The sequence below is a fragment of the Pteropus alecto genome, unplaced genomic scaffold (assembly GCF_000325575.1).
Source record: "Pteropus alecto unplaced genomic scaffold, ASM32557v1 scaffold335, whole genome shotgun sequence".
NCBI classification, from domain to species: domain Eukaryota; kingdom Metazoa; phylum Chordata; class Mammalia; order Chiroptera; family Pteropodidae; genus Pteropus; species Pteropus alecto.
In genome coordinates, this window is record NW_006436757.1 from 1405637 (window position 1) to 1415731 (window position 10095).

At 39.7% G+C, this 10095-nt stretch overlaps 1 non-coding gene across 1 annotated transcript; it reads left to right on the forward strand.

Annotated features, from left to right (window-relative positions):
• The first annotated feature begins 1837 nt into the window (after positions 1-1837).
• Positions 1838-1941, forward strand: LOC112481205. Its single transcript, XR_003046835.1, has one exon. It is a non-coding gene; the product is annotated as a U6 spliceosomal RNA (small nuclear RNA).
• Positions 1942-10095: the final 8154 nt, after the last annotated feature.

A 10095-nucleotide genomic window follows, 5' to 3' on the forward strand; every position in this document is an offset into this window, starting at 1 on the left:
CAGCATACTAGGAGGGTAACCATTGCCTTGATTCATAATCTGCCGTGTTTGCATTAACTCACAACACATTTGGGGACTCAGCTGGACAGCATACCAAATGCCCAGCAGAATTCCTAAAGGCACCATTGGCCCAGAGGGTCCCTTATTAATAAATATTATGGCACAAAATATGTGTTTATCCAGGAAAGCGTTATAGGGACAGGATACTAGCAGAAAAGAAGATACAGTTTAAAGTTCTATGGCAGTCGAAAAATGTTTGGTTTTTTTTGCAGAAGAGATGTAATCCAATTTCCCCCTTATTTTGATAGACTAAACTCTAAGCTTCAAGCACGTGGAAGCCAAGGACAAACTTTTTAGGGCAACGAAGAAGAGAAAAAGGAGCCTGTGTGTACATACACGAGGAGCGGTACCATGGGGATTGTGTCCACATTATAATCAGGGCCTCCTGGTGTGGTCATCAGGAACCCTGACTCACTTAAGCAGATTCTCAGGTACAAAGGGCTCTAAGCTTTCCTCTAGATAATGCTTAGTTTCAATCGATCATCTTTTCTTCACAAGGTATGTAAAACCTAGCTGATTTTGACTGGTAGAAGAGGCCTTGGGAGAGGCTTGGAAAAGAGCAGGATCAAAATTCAGGTGAAGACCAGACTTGTAGTTTTTACAGCTGCTGGTGAAACATCTCTTTTGACCTCCTCTTTGGCCCTGAAGCTAAATCGAGGAGTCAGCATTATGCACTTGAGTTGCTGCTCCGGTTGGGTGGTAGAGTTTTAGGAAAGCTTTTGTGGTTTTCTTTTATCTTTTTATTTTCAAATAAGGAGTCGATCTAAGTGAGACTATTGTGAAGAGTAAGTCATCCATGGCTGTAACATATCAGCATCATCAGATGGGATGTGGGAATGCAGGCAATTTATAAAACCGTTGTGGCAGCTTCTGTGACCACAAGGGATGATGTTGGCTCGATTTAGCATTTTTAAACTTAAGTATTCACCGCATGCCAATGTATGTAGGTGTGTTCTCTCTATTGAAGCTGTTCATTTTGGAAATCCAGAAGGATGAGGCATTATTTCTTTAAATAAAATATTCCCTTTCATTACATCTGTATCTTAGTGATCCCTAAAGCAGAAATTCAGTTCAAATGTTAAATTCAGTAATATACCAAACACTTACTATACAACACATAGTAAGTGTGGAGCTTACTGTGTAACTTTCTGTGGAAACTGAAGATGAAACAGATCAAGGATCCTTGCTCTCAAGGGGTTTATAAATTAGGAGGAGCATAAAGGAAGTATCCACACAATCATGGAAAAAGAGAGAACACATGAAATAACTCAAGAGAGGTAAATGGGAAGGAGAGATTATATCCTCAGAGAGGAGTTTTGCTTTGGAGATACAAATTTTGGAATCACGAGCACATATGTGGAACGTAACACCACAGCATCAATGAGATCGCCTAAGAGATACAGCATCAATGAGATCGCCTAAGAGATACAGAAGGGAAGGGGGACCCAGGCAAGAGCTCTGGGAGCTCTGTAGTTAGAAGCAGACAGAAGAGGAAGAGCCAGCAAAGGAGACTGAAAAAGAGAGGCCAGTGGTGTAGGGGGAAATCAGCAAAGTGCAGGACCTCAGAAGCTAAACGTAGAAAGACTTTAAAGAAGGAATTGGTGGCCAACTGCGTGGTACACTGGTGAAAGGCTGTATGATCATGAGCTACTAATTCCTGTTTCCTCTTTATCTTAAACTGGTACGTCAATGAGGGCCCATGTTTATTTTGCTCACACTATGTACTCAATGTTTGGCACAGTGTTTGGCACAGAGTAGGGCTCAAGACATATTTGTTGTGCTCTCTTCAACAGCACATATACTAAAATTGGAATGACACAGAGATTAGCGTAGCCCCTATGCAAGGATGACACCCAAATTTGTGAAGCAGTCCATATTTTTAGTTTGACTCAAATAAATTCTTATATATATATAAGAATATATAAAATATATATATAAAGAGATAGACTTGTCACGCAAAAGAAGGAAGAAATAAAAGCCAGTCTGAGGTCTTTATATTTAATTCAGTAGGCAAAGAGTAGTATCTGAATTAGTATTTTCAGATGCTTTACATAGAGTGTGATTTTAGGAAAAAATTCAGGCCTCCTTTTGGAGGCCTGTACAGACTTGATGGCCTCATGCATACCTCTTCTCAACATCATTAGGTGTCCTTCAATCTGGGTGCACAGAAATGAGGACACAGCAAGAATCCATCTGGGTGATTCTCTCATAATCCTTTAGGGCCATGTTAGCCACTAGAAACTCATGAGATGTGAATGGTTGTGCCATTATAGAAATAATTCCGTGATGCCAATCATGGGTTAAGTAGGTAGACTTACAGCAGGCATTTTCAGAGCATTTAATATTTTAATAAAAAATTGTGAATAGTAAGAGAGGGATATTAATATAGTATATCGCCAAACTTATTTGACCATGGAAGTCTCTTTAATTGCTAAACAATTATTAACATAATGAAGGATAGTGAAATGCTAAAGAGCAATTTGGCAAATGTTACCCCAGAGTTTTGCAACAATTCTAAGAAGAAAAAAATTATACCAATTGCCTAAGAGAAACTCCCCATATTGGATACTAATTATATGGGCAGAGTAAAGGGTATGGGAGGTTGTTTTATTATCTGAAGTAATTGATCTCTCCTTCCATGTGAGAGGATTATCATTTCCTGCCTATTGCTATGTGTCTTGTAGTTCCTTCTGTGGGAAGTGTGTAAGTCCCTGCCCACTCGATTTTGAGCTAGGCCATGGAAGGGCTTTGACCAAAGAATGAGAGTGGACATGATATGTGCCATGTCTGAGCGGAAGCTTTAAGAAGCATCTGGAGTTTTTGCCAGCAGAAACTTTTCCTTCTGCCGTGAGAACAGCGTGCCTCAGAGATTTGTGAGTTATCTTTCAGCCTGGCTTCTGGAATGAGAAGACACAGGAACGAGGCTTCAATTCAAGTCACCTTGTGGCCACCAACTTGTATTGAAAACAGAAGCAAAAAGTAAATATTCATTGTTTAAGACATTGAGATATTGGTGCTGTTTGTTTCCACAGCAGAAGTGACTGCTACAAAGAGAAAATGTGGAAGGCCAATATGACAATGACAGCCGTTTCTTCCCAGAGCTTCCAGAAGAGAGACAACTCCAGAGAAGCAAAAAATAGAACAGCTGCATTTATAGATGAATTTTTTATACTTCACAGGAGAAAAGTTGCACTCTTGCTTAGACTAGAAACAACTCCGTGAACTGAAACAACTCGATCAGCCTAGATGAAGATTTATAGGTTTAGTGCAGGCTATAAGACGCTGGAGTACCTGAGAAGAAATCTCAATATTTCAAACCGAATGAAATCAAAGAATACCCAGAAGTGAAAATTTATGGCCAGCCCCAGTGACATTATTTGCCTCCGTATAGAGCACATTACTTTCTTAACAGTCTCTGCAGATTTCCTCACACCTCCCATTAGTAGGATGAGGAGGAGGGTCAGTGTCCAGCAGCACCAAATTCTGGAAAATCTCAGGTTTGGGAAGGCTCTTAACTAAGAAAAAAAGTTAAAGGGAGTGATCATTATCCAGGGAAATAATGTTCTCCTTTCCGCTTCGCTTTTCTTAGTTCTTTATCTCTCAATCCATGTCACTACCTTTTAGCTGGTCTTTTTCTGTGGTGTGTATAGTAGTAGCATTTTAGAAATCTTGGCACTTTCTTGGCAGGGAATTTACTACATCTGTGTCCAGGGAGCTCTTCTAAAATCTCTGATGGACATTAGCTTCCTCACAAAAAGAGATTAATTGTGTCTAGTCCAGGTTCGACATTTTCCCATCAGTTTTCAGTTTGTTTGTTTGTTTAAACTGAGAACATCATACTCAAAAGGCTGTGTGTGTGTGTGTGTGTACACGCGTGTGTGTAACTGTTGAGGGTGCTCATCTTCCTTCCTGCCTCATCTTAAGAAACCTCCAAGCATACATTTCTTCAGGAGGGCAAATATTTTCTCTGTTATGAGCTCACATCACCTCCTTGGAGGAGCCTTTCCCAGCTCTATGCCATCACTTCCCACTCTACGTTCTCATAGCTGTTTGCTCCTTCCTCTGTTGCTAAGTCTCTATTTTCATGTCTGTTTTGCCTGCTAGAAAGAGCACCTTGAGGACAGGAATTGAGCTTTGGTTGTTTTTGTAACTCAGCATGTGGCACAGCCCCAGGAATATTGTACACACTCAGTAGATATTTGAGGGATGAGATATGTGTCCCCATAATTACAGACTTGTGTATTTTAATATTATAGCTACTGAAAATATCCATACAAAATCCAAAACACCCAAAAGAGCTCATCATATGCCCAGCCAGGCATCACTGAGAGAATAATAATCGTATCGATCCTCTGATTTTCTTATAGCTGGCCAGCTTTTCTGAGTACATTTTGCTCACCTACACTGGAGTTCCTGTATGGGGAACTGGCTCAGAAGTGTGGAGGATTCTCTGACACTCTCAGTCATCCTGTGTGCCCCCAAATGGGCTCAGACAGGTAGACAAAAGGTAGAAGTCATTGGCCTCCGTGAACCCTTGGCTTTTAGCTTACTCAAAAACGAGAATATGGCAAGGCTTGGAGCCATACCGCAGCTGTGAGTCAGTGATGATCAACAAATTCTGGGAAATCCTGGAATCTAGGAGAGTCATTCATTTATTCATACAAATACATTTATGCTATTTGTCAGGTTCAGTAATAAACAAAAACGGATATAGTCCTTGATCTCTCAGAGCTGACAAACTGGTGAGAAAATATACATTAGTCAAATTCATGAAATATTATTACAAACTGATATAGAAAAACATATTTAAAAAACTAAAAAAAAAAAATCTGAACTTGCTGGGAGATCTTAAGATGTCTCCGAGGAAGTGATGTGTAAACTTTGATCCAAAACATGAGTAGGAGTTAAATAGGTGATGAGGAGATAGGAGAAGTCCAATAGGGAGAGAATAATATACATAAACACTCCGGGGTCGGAGGCTACCTGGTGCATTCAAGCAACTGGAAGAAGACCTGTTTGACAGGAGCATGGAAATTGAAAAAGAGAGGAGCAGGAAGTATTGGCAGTAGAGGTGAGAAAGGATCAGACAGTGCAGAGTCTTAGAAGCCACTTTAGGGATTTTGATCTTTTGTCTATAAGCACTGGGAAGTCATCAAAGGATTTTTAATTAGGGGTATAGCATGATCATATTTGTATTTTGAAGAGATCTCTTGGCTGCTGTGGGGTGGACTTATGTCCTTCCTTCGTAGGTATTGTTTCAGAATGTGCAACAAATACCAATTTCTAAAGTTATGGGAAAGCAGATTTTAATTTGGTATAAGAAATGTATTTTTTAAAAGAACTGTCCTTGAAAATATTTGAAATGAAACCGGATGATTATTTATTCAATCAATATTTAATGAACTATCAGTTGAATAGAGAGATTCTTGCTTGACCTTTAAGATCCCTCTGGCTTTCAAATTCAGTGATTCTAATTTTCTGTTTAAAACCTTAATTGTTCAGAATGAAGGTCACAACTTGGATTTCCTTGAATCCATTTCCTTATTCGGGCCCTCCTTGCGCACTCCCTGTGCACTTTCAGGATGCTGTAATGAGTAATGTCTTCAAGGTTGTGATGCCTTCAGAATATACAATGCATGATAGAAATTACATTCTCGTCCTTGGCTGTCTGTCTTCTGATGCAGAGGAAGAGGGGTACTCTGATTTTCCTTTTTCCTCTTGCTCTCACTCCGTATCATGGTTGCATGATGTTGGATGACCTGTTTGTAAGTGTAGCCAGTCTATGGCACTGTTTCTGGACACAAGCCTTTGAGCAATGATATCTTCCATTTCTAGTCACACAGGATGCCTAAGGTCTCTTTGCTTGGGAGCCAGGAGGAAGCAACATGCCTATTATGCCCTGATAAAGATTTTTTAGAGGATGGATGAACACTCTCTGGGATTTCTCTTCACTGCTCTGAACTCTTTCAAGTGAGCGCTTTTTCATCATGGATAAAAGTCACACAAAGCAGAATAATGCCAATAACAATAATATGAATTTAATCAACCCTCAATTTCCTTTACCAATGCAGTGGGAAAGAACATAGACAATTCAAAAATATTAGCTGACATTCATGTCATTCATTTGGCTTTGAGATTTCTGCAGAAACACTTGGTCCATGTTCATTCTATGCTAAAGCCTTTGGTGTCCTGATCTCCACCTATGTTTGAGGCTCCAGGTCTTACATAAAAGACTTTCTCAATTACATGCTGGTAAGATTGGGGAATTTCTCCAGGTCTTTAATTTCAATTCTTGTCTCGTTTCCATTTTCATTGTTTTGTGTCCAGACTCAGATTACTCTTGAGTTGCTTTCCCCCACGATGCTCCTTTACCTTGGCTCCAGGTTCTGTTTTTTCATGCTCACCCCATGCCCATCTCATGTCCTGAGTTGTCCTACCCCAATATGGGCAAGACCTTCATGTTATCATCTAACCTGCAGGAGGAACGAATAACTAGAAGCGCACACTCTCCTCTTCTGTCCCTGTTTTCTCTGATCAGATTTAATCAGACACTAATAATTCATGTTCTTTGTTTCCGGCTTGATCTTGAGTTGAAGGTATATGGCACAATGTCCTGGGTTGCAGTGGATAATCAATGAAGCTCACACGATGTAGTAAAAAGTATGTTGGCTCAATAAATATTAATTTGTTTCTTCTTTTTTTAATATCACGAATATGTTTTATTTGTCCCCATGAAAATTCTGAATTTTAAACAGATGTTGAGCTAGGGGCTCATACCCATCAGCCTGTTCAACTTTAGCACCTATCTCAACCCCAGGAGCTTCTCCAGAACTGCTACCTTCACCATGAAGCTCCATGAGTTTTTCCAATTCAAACTTGGGCTTCCTCAGCATTTTGACTTTTCTAACGAAGACATCATGGAGAGGATAAATAGATTGTCAAGTCTTTTCTATGTCTTTTCCAGTCCTATCTGGAATCAAGTTATTGATTACTTCTTTCGTCATTTGTCTGCATCTCTCAGGTTATGATTTCCATCATCTTCTTTCAGATTTGGTGGACCTGTCGATGCTGAGTATAAGAGATCTTCCTCTTATACTCTGATTGTTGTGTTTTTTAGTAAAACCAACATAGGACAGATGAAGCAAATAACCATTGGTAGTCTTGACATCAACATGAGTTTCAATCATGGTCTACCATATTTTGACCATGAAGGACATTTTTCCCCAGGTAAGATCCATGCCATGGAAAATAGTCAGTTTTTGCCCTGAACATCCTCAGTAATGAGCTTGAATTTTCGAAGTGCAACTCCATCATTCTGGAGATCAACTAGGTTCACTTTAAAAATATGACCCTTGAGACCATCAGATATGATTTTGGTTTCTTGCATTGTTATGACTAGTTTTCCCCCAATATATATTATATTGAACATAGCTGGTGCTTTTATGTCATACCAATCTTTCTTAGAAAATGGGTCAACTACTTTCTTCTTGGCTCCATTTTTTGCTGCCTTTCAAACATGCTTGTTCTGCCTATTGCCACAATGCCGTTCAGAGAGCCAAAAGGCATTAATTCATCTCTTAATCTGCTTGTGGATAAATGAGAAACAGTCACACTGAGAATTTATGTATTGCCTTTTTCCAAGGAGCATACAAGGACCCAATACCTCATTGAGAATATTTATTATATTAATAACACAAGTAATCTGTAACCTGATTTGGGGATGACTGACTGCTTATCATGAGTCCTACACCTGGTTGTACATCAGAATCCCTTCAAAAGCTTTTAATAAATACAGATTTTTGGGTGGCATTTGGGAAAAATGATTTATATTTCTCCACCTCTATGAAAATTTTCAACAATGATGGCTTCCTTAGACCAGTGCCTCTCAAACTTCAATATGCATACAACTCACCTAGGGAATCTTGTTAAAATGCTGATTCTGATTCAGTAGATCGAGGGTAGTACATAAGATTCTGCATTCTGACAAACTTCCAGGTAATGCTGATGCTGTCTATCCAGAGATACGCTTGGAATAGCAAGGTCTTAAACCTGAATGGGGAAGAAGAGAGGTCAGAGGAGGGTGATTGAATGGCCTGGGAAGCCAAAACTCCAGGCCCACACCAATTCAATCAAAATCTTTGGGGATGTATTCCATATATTGGTATTTTCAAAGAACTTCCCCAATAGATTCAAACATGCAGTTGGAATTGAGAATCATTGTTCAAAACATGCCTTGACCACAACTAATGTCCATTTTTCTGTAATGAGGGCAGGATAACCTGGGCACATCTTCTTGTAGTAAAACAACAACAACAACAACAACAACAACAACAACAACAACAACAACAACAGCTCTGCTGCTCACAGCAGAATTTCTCAAATCATGTCCTTGGACCACTTGCATAAGAATCAGTCAGGGATTTGTTATAAATACATATTCCCAGGCTTGCCACCAGATAGACTGAATTAGAATCTTTGCAGCCTCGGCTCAGGAATCTGATTGGAAACAAACTCTCCAGGTGCTTTGCATGCATAATGAAGTTTGAGAATTACTGGCTTATGAGATAAAATAAAATCTCTTTAGCCTTATAGTCAGGGGTCTCTAAAAAATTGGTCTCAACCAGAGGTTTTAAGCCCTGTCTTTCCCTGATCACTTTCATTAATCTCCTGTGGTAGGGAGCCTCTAAGATGACTCCCAATGACCCCTATGTCCTGGTATTCATGCTTTCATGTAATCTCCCTCCTCTTGAGGGTGGGGTGTATTTAATGACTCACTTTTACTGAATAGAACATAGCAGAAGTGATGAGATTTCACTTCCAAGATTGTATTACAACAAGACCATACCTTCCATCTTGGAGGCCCTCTCTTCCTCAAAGTTCTTGCTATAGGGAAGCCAGCTGCTGTGTTATGAGGAGCCCTATAGAGATGCCTCCCTGAGGACTCATGGCCTGCCAACATCCACACGAATAAACTTGGAAGTGGATCCTCTTCTAGTCAATGCTTGAGATGACAACAGCCCCAGCCAACATCTTAATTGCACCCTGATGAGACACCCTGAGCCAGGGAACCCAGCTAAGATACATCTGGATTCTTAATCCATAGAAACTGTGAGATAATAAGTGTTTTGAGCCTCTAAATTTTGTGGTAATTTATGTAACAATTGATAACTAGCACAACCACCTTGAAATACCCTCCCTCCTCCTTCCCACTTATCCAAGCCCCACATCTTTCAGGCCTTAGCTATTTTAAGAAACTTTTCTCATAGTCATTGTCCTTTCATGAACTCCTAGAGCACTGCATATGAAATCAGTAGCACTCATTGTTAGATAGTATCTGCTTTTTTGGTAATATTTAACTATAATTTCTAACACTCTGTCTTTAAAATAAATTTTAAACACATTGATGAGCATAGAACTTAGAATGGAAGTTGGCTTAGAACTATTTCTATCCCCATGACCTATCCCAATATCATAAATACAATAAGTACCCTATAAATAAACATGTGATGAAGATGATAGTTTGTTGGAAGGAATATTGAATAGAAGGCATCAAGAGAGCTGTCATTCTCACACTCCTGTCTACTCTGCATCCTAATGCCTGAGTTTTAACCTTATGTGGAGAGAGGATTTCAGAAATATAGATACTTGAGCAGAGAAGCAAAACGTTGCTTACTAGAGCCAACAGGATAAGAAACATTCTCTTGGCGATTATTAAATGTTTACATCTTTAAGCTCTCCTGCCTTTCAGTCTGCTCAGAGGGTTCCTTCAGGCCTTGGATCGCTGTAGTCATGGACACTTTTGGCTGACCCATTTCAATTTGGGACTGGGGGATCTACTTTTTTTTTGAATCAGTTGATTCATGACCAACTCAGAAATTCCACATTGCTACAAGTATTTATTTGTCTCCAATATCTCTCTCTCAGCAACCAACATGAAGGAAGTCTGAGTGTTACCTCTCCGTGGCCATCCCTGTGGGCCCCCAAGGATTGCTCTGTAGCTAAGGAAGGATATAAAAAACATTCAATTCCCGAAAC